The 13040-nt window shown below is 41.6% G+C and overlaps 1 long non-coding RNA gene across 1 annotated transcript in view; it reads left to right on the plus strand.

The window, feature by feature from the left end:
• The window catches only part of LOC309687297, a 35391-nt gene extending 30314 nt beyond the window's left edge, over window positions 1-5077 (plus strand). The window contains exons 3-4 of the long non-coding RNA XR_014270708.1: window positions 4670-4857; window positions 4935-5077. This is a non-coding gene — a long non-coding RNA (uncharacterized lncRNA). The remainder of the gene's footprint in view (window positions 1-4669; window positions 4858-4934) is intronic.
• The last annotated feature ends 7963 nt before the right edge of the window (window positions 5078-13040 follow it).

Below are 13040 nucleotides of genomic sequence, written 5' to 3' on the forward strand. Positions count from 1 at the left end.
TTTGTCCTGTGAAAAGGGAGTTTTCCCTCCCATTGTCACCAAGTGCTTGCTCAAAGAGGCTTGTTAGAGTTTTGCCTTTTCTCTGTATTATTGTAGAGCCTTTATCTTACATTAACAAGCACCTTAAAGTAACTGTTGTTGTGATTTGGTGCTATATGAATAAAACTGAATTGAATTATTGCTCTCTGGTCAGTCCTCCTAACAAATGTTCTGAGTTAATGCTGTCAATCTTGCAGTATATGAATGGGCAGCAGATCTTTAGCAGTGGCAATCAGGCTCTCCTTACTGGAAATCTACATTCTGTTTCCTTAACTCTAATATTGTTGTTTCTTCTGTGTTACTTACTTCCTACCTCATCTGGATTCCTCCTTCGTTCCTTCATCTGCTACTCTACGGAGTTCTGCACTGGCTCTATCTCTAGCTTCAGCTCTGTCTGTACCTGAAATGTGTAATAGAAGGACATACCTGAGATACTCACCTGCATGCCCATTCACACACCCACTCTCAGTCTCCTTCCTTTGGAAAACACCTTCCTACACCAAACCACTCTTGTTTAAAAGTAAGACTGTTCTCGTCCTCTCACACCATGATGTCTTGTGCTTGCCTCCATCTTAGCTAAATCTGTCCACAATGCTCCCATGCAAATAGCAGTTCTCAGTAAATAACTTGTTGTCTCTCAATAAGTCTTTTAAAACTTTCAGTTTTACAGAACCTGAATCCAGAGTTCATTTGGTGCAGTCCCTTAAAGCCATTGCACAGGAGCCTCTGTTGCCATATCAGCCATGGCCTTTGAATATACATAAGTGTGTTGAATAACTGCTGGAATTCCCTTGCTAAATAAAAGAGTTGCAGGGATACAGGCAACAGTTAAATGTCAGCTACACTCAGTGTTTGCCTGACGATACTCTAGCCTTTTGTTGACACAGAGACACAATCTTCCACCAAGTGATTTGCCGGTCATTGCAAATTGGAACAATTTTCTTCCAGACTGGAGTCAGTTTTGTTCTATTTCCATTAAACCAAGGAGATAGGCACAGTTTTACTCCATCAGAAACTTGATATCTGTCCTAATATGTAACCTTCCAGGGATATGGTAGCCCTGCCCCTCCCCTTTTCCGCACACCTGTTGGCTTGGATGGCCAACCTTGATTCCCCACAGAAGCATCCAAACAGATGATCTCCGCTGGAGGAGTTGCAGAGGAGTCCACAGTTTACACCTCATAATTCCACATAACTGGAGGGACATTGCAGCTATAATGAAGTGGTTTCTCAAACCCACAAAGTCCACTGAACAGGTCCCATAAAAGCAAAAAATGAGGACAAATTTCCTCAAAATTAGGTGGGCCATTGATTGATAATGTCACCAACAGATCTCTAAAAAAATCACCAGGAATATTGAAAATGTTTTTAAAGATCCAACATCCCCGTCTGTTTCAGCCATGCCGCAGAATATCTCTTCTTAATATTCTGAAGAGCTAAATTATCTTTTAAAAATATAGCACAATGCACTGGGGTGGTACATAACTCAGAATGAACTTAACTCAGAGCTTACTAAATTAAATGTGATCAGCTGTTCTGGAACTGAAGCCTCAGAGAAGCAATCTTAGGGTTACTCAACTCTGAATTTTAACTTGGACTTGCTGCCTGGCATGTTTTTCCTGGTATCCCTGGGGTAATTTGATTGAAAGAAATGTTAAGTCCCTCTGCAGCCTCTAATCTGCTTAGTGTGTTCAGCTGGTGCTAATTGGCCACACCTAGGCAGGTGTGGATAAAAGCATACCTGAGGCAAGCTTCCCAAGGAGCTCACTTGTCTTTGCCTTGGTGGCATCAGCCATTTGAGCCAACCTGCTATTCCATTTTAAGATAAAACCTCTTCTCACCCATACTCTGGTATTCATCTCCTTTTTTTATGTTGCGGCTTTTGAGCCGGGTCGTAACACAAAAATCAAGCTAACAAGGTTGTTTGATACTGAGTCACAAAAATAAAGATCACAAAACACACCCTTGGCAAAGAAACAATCCCATCTCGCTGTTGTTTCACACCTGTCAGGTTTTTTTTTTTTTTTTGTTTTTTTTTTTTTTACATAAAAATCCAGGTTGGGGCATGTGTGTCCATCCATATACTAAAGATTTTAACTTCATATGAACTCTTCATGCATGCTCTTTCACTAAAGCTTTTTGTTTTCTAAATTTTTTTTCCTAGGTTGTGCTATATTTACATTTATGTTACATTACTGACGCTGTAACACATTGTGTGTCAAGGGTAGCTGGTTTAATACCAACTGGTTTGAATTCACCCAAATTCAAGGATAAAGAGCTGTAGGCCACATAGTATTTCTTCAGCATTCAATACATTAACTTCTAAAGCTATGTGTTCATTTTGTTTGACATATTCCACAATTTATAATGAAACTGTTGTTGTTGTTATTATCATTTTTAATACCCACATGGAAATAAAAAATATGTTATAATGATATATGTAAACCAAAATACCTGTAAATGTTGGAGTCGTATCTTTGATTCGTATCTATGGAACGCAATTTGATTAAAGCTCTCAGCCCCAAACACTTTACTCTGAGGTATTTTTTTTAAACAGCAAATATTTCAGTATTTGCCTGTCTTCTTTTCAGTACTTGTTAAATATGCATCTCATCAAATCTCCCTATGATGCTTGCTTACTTTTCTGGCTCTTTGTCACTGCAGGCTGATAAACACAAAGCACCACTCAGCTCACCTCCACTCTATATGGAGGACCATCACTCGACTCGCAGATTACTGTAATTGTCCCAACTTTGCTCTGTACCCGATAGAACAGCATACAAGCTGACGAGAGCACTCACCAATGCAGGACTGTGGTTATTAGCATCTACCAAATTGATTTCTGTCAGTGAGCACTATGCAATTATATTGCATGTTGTCTTGTGTCATATTGTTTTGGAATGGCTTCAGTTTGGTTTTGTTCTGTCTGAGAATTTTTCCAAATTAGTTTTGAAGTGTAATACATAAGATTTTGAGAACAAATAATGTTAAAAAGTTACTACTTTGATGTAACATACAATCTGATTTTCCCTCGGTTCAAGTACTGTCATGTACTGCAAATACAGGCCATTAAACATCATCATTATCCAGGGTATTTAATCCCTCAGTTTCTCTCAGTTCCTTGTCTCATCATCGTCACTTCCGTGGGTGTGTTTTCAGTCCAGTGGCTTAGTTCATCTTTCGTGTTCAGCTCATCCAGTCTTGGTAAAAACCTCCCGAGTCAGCCTGCGAGTCCTGCATTTGGGTCCTCTTTCTCCACATTCACACACTGTGACAATAACAGACAACTGATTTCAAATTGGGGTTTTTTGGCACTTTGTTACTGTCAAACTGTTACAAAAACATTCATTGTTCCCATTTCTTTAGCAGAATGTCAGAAATATGCCCAAGATGACAAATTTTGACAGGCATAATATAGTATTCCTGCACCAAAAAGGGATATTAGCTCAAAACATGTCTTTGCATGGAGTGCAATTTGTATTTGATAATATTTAACAAAATTGGGTAAGTGGAAGAAGACGTGTTACACCTAAAAAAAACTATCCATAGCACATATAACAGTATCTGAAAGTCATGTAAAAAGAAATGACACAGGATCTGGGAGATGCCTCTGGCCAGTCAGTTAATTCATCAAAGACTCAGAATTAATTTTGTTGTGAGGGTGGCTGTCAAGAAACCAATATTAAATAAGGGGAACCATTAAAAAAAGGTTGTGGTAGGTTAAATTATACAAGAAATAGGCTGAAAATCAGCTGCAACAGGCCTTACTGATCACTGAATCTAAACCACTATATACAAAGGAAATCAGGAGAGAGGTAAAACAGTAATGGCCCTTTTCCACTGGTACCTACTCAGTTTGACTCGAAGAGGCTTGACTCTACTCAACTTGGGTTTTGGTCATTTTCCATTACAATCGAGTATCAAAATCATCAGTTCAACCTTGGAAACACTGGAAGGACACAGGAGAGCCACAGGGAAAAAGCCAAAGCGATGACAAAGGTCGGAGGAAAACTTACAATATATACAGACAGGAGGTGATCACGGGAAGAGGAAACACATGGGGAACACAGCTAGTACAAATTAACGTGATGCTACAAGGAAAGCACAACTAAACATACTGAACACAAAAAACACGTGACTGTCAAAATAAAACAGGAAACCTAGGCAGATGTGGACTGAACATGATGGACAAACGGGGACACACACACTGTAAAATCATACAGAGGGAAAAGAGGACTGGAGATGAGACATGGACATAACAAAGCACAAACAGAACATGATGGCTAAGGCGAAACACACATAACATGTAAACAGGAGGAGGAGATGGGAGACAAAGACATTGCTGAAACACCTATAGGGTGAGGGAGACTTCAACACAGGGGATGTGTCATGGTGGGTGGCTGAGATTTCCATGAGGCTCCTTAACCTACCTGGGATCCACCCCTGGGCAGGGCCTCCTCCAGTTTCTGCGCACCTGGAGCCAATTGCAAGCAATCAGACCAGAGTTATTTAAGCCACACGCTGATGTTCTTTCCCCACCAGTTCGTCAGCAACCCATGTTAGTAACCAGCCCTCATGCTTCAAGTTCTCTTGGTGTTTACCTTACTAATGAAACTTTCTTGTTCTACAGTTCCTGGATTCATCTTGGCTCAAACCCTCAGCTCACACTCTACTTTCAGACTCAGGATACCAAACAATCATTCTGAGAATCACTCCGTGCCTCACCTGCCTGCCCTCCTGCCATCTACGGGCCCCAGATCCCAGGTAGCCCTTGCACCCCTGGATTCACCCCTGAATCCTCTGTGTCCCCAACTGCAAGTAAGACTGCTACACTCAATACTTTCCACTTCAGGGCTATCTCCACTACCTCCCTAACTCTTGTCTTCTCTCTTCAGTGTGACAGATTCCTGCCCAGCTCCACTCTGCATCTCAGGCTTCGTTCCCTCGCCCTAGTTCTGCATTCCCTTGGCCACGTTTCCCAGGTCACGCCAAGTCACGCTCCACATTCTATTGCTTTGTTTTTGACACATCTCCAGAGCTTCAGTCAAATAAATATTGTTAAACCACCTGCTGTCTCTGTCTGGGTCCTGCGCCTGAGTTCAGTTTGGTACAGACTACTCAGTCTCGTGACAGAATGAAGACACAGGAGGAATCTAATAGATAAACTATAACAGGTCAACCTAGGCCAAATAGAAAAGAGCTTAGATAACTAAATGAGACTTAAACATAAACAAAGAATATAAAAAATCTAAGAAAAATCAAAACACTGGGTCAAATGACCCAGGACTGTCACAAGCTTGGGATGTTCAGGAACCACCCAGGAACTACCAAGGCTGAAGCAAACCATGAACTGGTAATTGCCAAAACACCAGTGTCCACAGTGAAGTGAATTTTAAATCACAAAGCAAGAAAGAAATCTCTGCTCCAAAACCATGCCTTTTGGAGTAAAGTGCCACACAAGTGCTAGGGTCAGACAAGCCACAGATTGAGTAGAGCAGCTACCTGAACGCTACTCCAACAGAGGTCGATCATCTTGTTAATAATTTTAACTCCTCACTATGTATGTAATTACTTCCTCCAAACCATCAACGTGTCTTTTAGACTCCATTCCTAACTGCGCAAAGAAGTCCTGCCATTAATTAATTCTTCGATCTTAAATATGATCAACCTATCTCTAATAATCGGCTATGTACCACAGGCCTTCAAGCTGGCTGTAGTAAAACCTTTACTCAAAAAGCCATCTCTAGACCCAGCAGTCTTAGCTAATTATAGGCCAATCTCCAACCTTCCTTTCATATCAAACATCCTTGAAAGAGTTGTCAAACAGCTAACAGATCATCTGCAGAGGAATGGTTTATTTGAAGAGTTTCAGTCAGGTTTCAGAGCTCAGCACAGCACAGAAACAGCTTTAGTGAAGGTTACAAATGATCTTCTTATGGCCTCTGACAGTGGACTCATCTCTGTGCTTGTCCTGCTAGACCTCAGTGCAGCGTTCGATACTGTTGACCATAATATTCTATTAGAGCGATTAGAACATGCTGTAGGTATTACAGGTACTGTGCTGCAGTGGTTTGTATCATATCTATCTAATAGACTCCAGTTTGTGCATGTAAATGGAGAGTCCTCTTCACACACTGAGGTTAATTATGGTGTTCCACAGGGTTCAGTGCTAGGACCAATTCTGTTTACATTATACATGCTTCCCTTAGGCAGTATCATTAGAAGACATAGCATACATTTTCACTGCTATGCAGATGACACCCAGCTCTATCTGTCCATGAAGCCAGATAACACACACCAATTAGTTCAACTGCAGGAATGTCTTAAAGACATAAAGACCTGGATGGCCGCTAACTTTCTGCTCCTTAATTCAGATAAAACTGAGGTTATTGTACTCGGCCCTGAAAATCTTAGAAATATGGTATCTAACCAGATTCTTACTCTGGATGGCATTACCTTGGCCTCCAGTAACGCTGTGAGGAACCTTGGAGTCATTTTTGACCAGGATATGTCCTTCAATGCACATATTAAACAAATATGTAAGACTGCTTACTTCCATTTGTGCAACATCTCTAAAATTACAAATTATCCTGTCTCAGAGTGACGCTGAAAAACTAGTTCATGCATTTATTACTTCCAGGCTGGACGACTGTAATTCATTATTATCAGGATGTCCTAAAAACTCGCTGAAAAGCCTTCAGTTAATCCAAAATGCTGCAGCAAGAGTCCTGACAGGGACTAGAAAGAGAGAGCAGATTTCTCCTGTTTTGGCTTCCCTTCATTAGCTTCCTGTTAAATCCAGAATTGAATTCAAAATCCTGCTCCTCACATATAAGGTGGGGGTGACAGTGGCTAAGGGGATTGGGAAGCTCATCTGTAACCGGAAGGTTGCCGGTTCAATCCCCCTGCTCTCTCTGTCCTGGTCTTTGTGTCCTTGGGCAGGACACTTTACCCTACCACCTACTGGTGTTGGGCTGATGGTGTGATATGGCAGCCTCGCTTCTTTCAGTCTGCCCCAGGGCAGCTGTGGCTACAACTGTAGCTTGCCTCCACCAGTATGTGAATGAATAGTGGAATTGTAAAGCGCTTTGGATGCCTAGAAAAGTTCTATATAAATGCAATCCATTATTATTATTATTATTATTAAGGTCTTGAATAATAAAATAATCTTATCTTAATGACCTTGTAGTACCATATCACCCCATTAGAGCACTTTGCTCTCGCTCTGCAGGCCTACTTGTTGTTCCTAGAGTATTTAAAAGTAGAATGGGAGGCAGAGCCTTCAGCTTTCAGGCCCCTCTTCTGTGGAACCAGCTTCCAGTTTGAATTCAGGAGACAGACACTATCTCTAGGACGATCTGATATCCTCATGTTGGTGTTGTTCCCTCGTCATCATAAATAATGTTGTTCCAGGTTCAACATTGCAAGTGACCAATCACCTTCTCCTGACGTCATCCGCAACCTTGAAAAAAACAAACGCCTTCAAAAAATCTACTTCACTTGCGAGAAGAGAAACTGCCTCTGTAAGGACGATATGTATAATGCTTACCGTTTATTAAAGAAAAGTATCCTGAAATTCAAAGAATTAAAGTTCCTGGAAGCAATTTCTCTTCTCGCAAGTGAAGTATATTTTTTTAAGTCGGTATTTTTCAAAGGCACAAAAGGGGGACATCACAACAATGTGATTGGTCACGTGCAGTGTTGGGACTAATTAAGTAACGTGTTACAGTAACTAAGTTATTATTGTGGTAACAAGCACGGTAACTAGTTATTATGCCAAAATCAGGAATGCGTTACTTGTTACTGGGATTTAGATAGGCTCGTTATTCGTTACTTCGTGTGGTGTTTGGAGATGTGGATGAGGGAAAGTGGAGGCAAGAGGAGAGACCCGAAGCGGCCGCCCGTCCGAGTGTCAGGTGAACTGAACTTCAGGTAAGAAGTTATGACCTGCAGTCTATCTGGGTCAGATATAAACCAAGTTTAGTTGGAGTTTATTTTCCTTATGCTGACTTTTTCGTACTGCGTGCTAACTAGCATGACGGGGTTTCTATACAGCTGGGTGGGTGCTATGTTACTGATGTTGAACTTTATTTTGCTCATAATGTTAATTATTAGAGTTGCCAACTGTCCCCTAAAAAACAGAATCGTCTCATATTCAGAGAAAATATTACGCATTTCGTATCGAGTAAAGATGGCGCCAGTGTGTACGGCAGGCCGTCCTCGTCTCTGTTGTCGATCTCTTTTCCTTGATATTTGTTTATTATTTGTTATCTTTCTGGCACTATGCACCCCAGATGGTTATGCATTAATCACCTATGACCGGGATACTCTGTTAAATCTTCGTTTCCCCCCTATGCTGGGTTGGATCAAGGCTGGAATTTGGGGGACGCTACCTTTCCACGTATCATCTCTTCTACTGGTTCATACGGTTCCCCTCTCTGCTCCCCGCCTAAGAAGCGTTATAGGAAGCGGGGCAAACTGAGTGGGTTTCAGGTTTGCTTAAAGGCTTCCCTTAAAGCATCAGCTGCAGCTAATTCCCTCACCACCGCGGGGATTATACGACTTCCATCCGCTCGGGATCCATCATCCTTCAGGCTGCTCAACCATCGCTGGATCTGTCCGGTCGGTAAACAAACCTGTCCGGTTTCTCCGGTAGTCTCTCTGCTTGTTCGTGTTTGGATTGGGTCCCCCAGTGATGTTGTACGGCACAGGCATTTAAGCCAGCTAAGACGTGCTTCCAGCAGAGATAAGATGCCGATCTCTTGGATGGCTTTATTAAACGCAAAATCGCTGGTGAATAAAACCTTCATCTTAAATGACCTCTTCCTCACCTCTCGGCTTGATGCTCTATTATTGACTGAAACTTGGATTCGTCTTGGTGAGTCCTCTTCTTTTTCAGAGCTACTACCTCCGGATGGTGTATTCTTCAGTTCACCGACGCCCTCGGGAAGAGGTGGAGGCGTGGCCTCTGTTTTTAAAAACAAACTTAAAGTTCGGCAACTGCCCTCTCCTACCTATTCTAGTTTTGAGGTTCAACTTTTGAAGCTTGCCGGACCCCCAACGATTCTATGTGCTGTGATTTATCGACCACCTAAATATAATAGGTCTTTTATTTGTGAATTTGCTGACTTCTTAGGTTCATTTTTATTAAGTTATGACCAAGCTCTTATCACTGGAGATTTTAACATACATATTTGTTCTGCTGATGACCCCCTAGCCAAGGATTTTCTTGCCCTAATTGACTCTTTTAACCTTACACAGTGGGTCAGGGAACCAACTCATCTTAAAGGTCATACCTTAGATTTGGTCCTCTCATATGCTTTGGATATTTGTACTATGGACATTGATAATGCTGGTATTTCTGACCATTTTTTGGTCATGCATGTTTGATGTTGAGCTATGTGCAATTGATTTAAATTCTAAAGGCTGTCATCGCCCTGTACGTATCATTAACTCTGAGACTGTGGCTAACTTCATTACGACCTTTCTAAACGTTGCCTTTTTTGATCCAGACTTCACTGATACAAACTGTTACACACCTCCATTGGTTGATGATTTTGCCAACGCTATGTTATCCACCGGTTGTTCCATCTTAGATACTGTGGCCCCTATAAAGATGAAATGTCCCAGAACTTCTCATCAACCATGGCTAAATGACACTATTACTCTGGCTCTTGTTGATCTACACTGGTTACCAATCAAATATCGCATTGAGTTTAAAATCTTGCTACTCACTTTTAAAGTCCTGAATAGGGATGGGTACCGGTATCCGGTGCCATGATGGCACCAGTTCTGACATAAACGGTAGTAACCAGACCGAAAAGCAGCGCACATTCCGGTGCTTTATTTCGGTGCTTTTTTTTCCTGAGCTGTGATACACCTTAGATTCTAGCCAATCGTTTTACGTTTCCGAGGATAGTTGGCGGGTCCAGGTACGTACGTTCTTTTAGAGCAGAGCTACAGATTAAAAATGCACAACGCAAAGCGGTCAAAAGTCTGGCTGTACTTCACAGCAAAATATGCATACTAAGCAGGCTGCAACAAGTGCTTTAAGCTGATACTGTGATACTGTGCAAAGGAGGTAACACCTCAAATCCGATGAAACACCTGGCGACACATAGCGGCTTTTTTTAAGCCGAGAAATGCGCCGTATTTGATAGCTTGCTGTGAGATCTCACACCGTGCACGTCTACTGCGGGTGTGGTGCCTGTTATTGGACCCGGAGTTAGCAACATCCCCCAAAAACCCGAAGAATAGAGTCCTGGCCCCTAGCCCTGCCAGTGTAGCAGAAATTATGACAGATGATGATGCAGCAGCAGCCGTTCTTCTCTGGGTCAGTAGCTTAATGTTGTTTGTGTGTAATTTACCTCGAGTAAGGCTAACCACGTTATTACATTAATGCATGTAAGGTGAACTAGCAAACATCATCATAGCTACATGCGGCTGTCTTCTTGTTTGATGGCAGATACTCCCTTCACCCTGGCCAAAAAGGCTAAAATGACCAAAGAAAAAGTGGAAAACAGCTAAACATGAGAGGTTTTTGGACAAAGTTTGTGCTTTTTTCCATTGTTTAAGCACTGCTTCCAGCCAAGAGTGATACCATATATGCCCTATAGCTGCAGAAAAGGCTAACATTGTTATCTTTTTACAAAAACCAGCTGAACATGAGAGGTTTTTGGACAAAGTCTGTGTTCTCCATTCTTTAAGCACCGGTTCGAGCACCGTTTAGGCACCGGCACCATTTCAAAAGTACCGGTTTGGCACCGGTATCGGATAAAACCTAAACGATACCCATCCCTAGTCCTGAATAACATTGTGCCCAGCTACCTCATTGACCTCCTCAATTTGTACACTCCTTGTCGTGCATTAAAATCATCAGGTCAATTACTCCTGGCCCAACCTAAATTTAGACTGAAGACCAGAGGCGATCGTGCCTTTGCTTCAGCTGCACCCAACCTTTGGATTAGCCTCCCTGCTTCTATTCGAGCCTTGGATTCTATCCAATCCTTTAAATCAAGATTAAAAACATATCTATTTGACTTGGCTTTCCTGACCAGTTAATACCCTTTTAAATCTTTTACATTTTAAACGTTTAAATCTTTTATTAGATTTTATTAAATGTATTATTTTTTATTAATTTTACTGCTGTTTTTGTCTTCTTAGCAGATTTTGTATTTATCTAACTCTCCTGGTCTGTTAGTGCCTCTATCCTGTCTGTGCTAGTGCCCGATTTGTACCCTGTTATTGACTTATGTTGACTCTCCATATTATTGTGAAGCACTTTGGTGTGCCTTCGGGTTTTTAAATGTGCTATATAAATAAAATTGTATTGTATTGTATTGTGAAAATGAACGCAGTTTGTCCCGGACTTCAGCTAGAATGAAAAACACACAAAGCTGGATTTATTCTGCGTCTTTACGCTGCACAGCTGCCTCTTCTTCTGTTATTCTCTCACCCTCTCTCTCCTGTTTCTACTTCAATCATGAAACTGATCAATGATCAGCTCATCAGCTTTCCTCTCTTGTTTGTTTATCGCCCACTTCGCGCCAGAAAGAAGAAACCAGCGGAGGTTGCGCTAAACAACAGCAGCACGTTTAAGCTTGATCAGCTGTTGTAAGAATTTATTTAATATTAATTCCTAGTATCAGCTGATGTTTGCTGGAGCCACAGCTGTAAAGCTGCTGGTCATTATATCGGTTTGCTTATCTGGTGAGAGGGAAACATGAAGATGAAACCAGGAGATGTCCTTACTGAATCATCAGAGCTGAACAGGTGATGGAGAAACAGGTTTACCTTTCAGGTGACATGAATGAGTTGAAGGGAAGTTATGAACTGTTTCTGAGAGACAAATAACACCAGGATCCTTTTTTATGTCGCTGACAGCTGGTAACTGTGCAGGGGCGGGTCTAGCAAAGTTTTGCCAGGGGGGCAGGTAGGGCATTAACAGGGAAAGGGGGCACAAAGAAATATTTTTCTTTCTTATTCTCATTTAAAATGTCTCACTTTTAAAAAGCAATTATCTGAGTCTTACAACAAACGATTGATAGATTGATACATGTATACCATCAAGACAGTATACATCACTGTCACAACAGTGTTCATTTTCATTCAAAGGCTTTATGATTTTTCCTATAATGGTGGGCCGGTCTCTAGTCAAAATGCCCAGGCCAATTTTTTGTCCCAGTTCAGCCCTGTATGCAGCTCATCTGCAGTCCTCTCTGCATTGAACCGTATCTGTTCTTAATCTCTGTATCTCTTCCACAGCATGTCTTTATCCTGTCTTCCTTCTCTCACCCCAACCGGTTGCAGCAGATGGCCCCGCCTCTCCCTGAGCCTGGTTCTGTCGGAGGTTTCTTCCTGTAAAAAGGGAGTTTTTCCTTCCCACTGTCGCCAAAGTGCTTGCTCATAGGGGGTCATATGATTGTTGGGCTTTTCTCTATATGTATTATTATAAGGTCTACCTTACAATATAAAGCGCCTTGAGGGACTGTTGTTGTGATTTGGCACTGTATAAATAAAATTGAATTGATAGATAGATAAATATCCACCAACATCATTAAGCAGTGGCTTTATGATGTGTGGGTGTGCTGGGTGTAGCTTACTCTGGGATGAGGATAGCAACAATTTGAAACACTGAAAAAGAGGTACCACTGCTGCTGAAATACACTTCAAAATTACTACTGTACAATGGAGGAAATTGTAGTTTAGACAAAAGCTAGAGAAAAAGGAGCATTCTGTCAATAAAAGGACTGGTAATTACAGTAGGAAAAAAGCAACTATCACATCTAATCCTGCATCTCTAACTGACTTCCCAACCCAAATCCTCCTCACGCTCTGTCTCACACATGCACATACAGACGAAGAAACACGCACACACACACACGCACACACACACACACACACACACACACACACACACACACACTCATAAACAAACACAAAGCTTCTACCCCTGTAATAACAGCTTACAGAGCAACATTGTATAGTCACATAATAGCCAT

Source organism: Aulonocara stuartgranti (genome assembly GCF_965226115.1).
Source record: "Aulonocara stuartgranti genome assembly, chromosome: 14".
NCBI classification, from domain to species: domain Eukaryota; kingdom Metazoa; phylum Chordata; class Actinopteri; order Cichliformes; family Cichlidae; genus Aulonocara; species Aulonocara stuartgranti.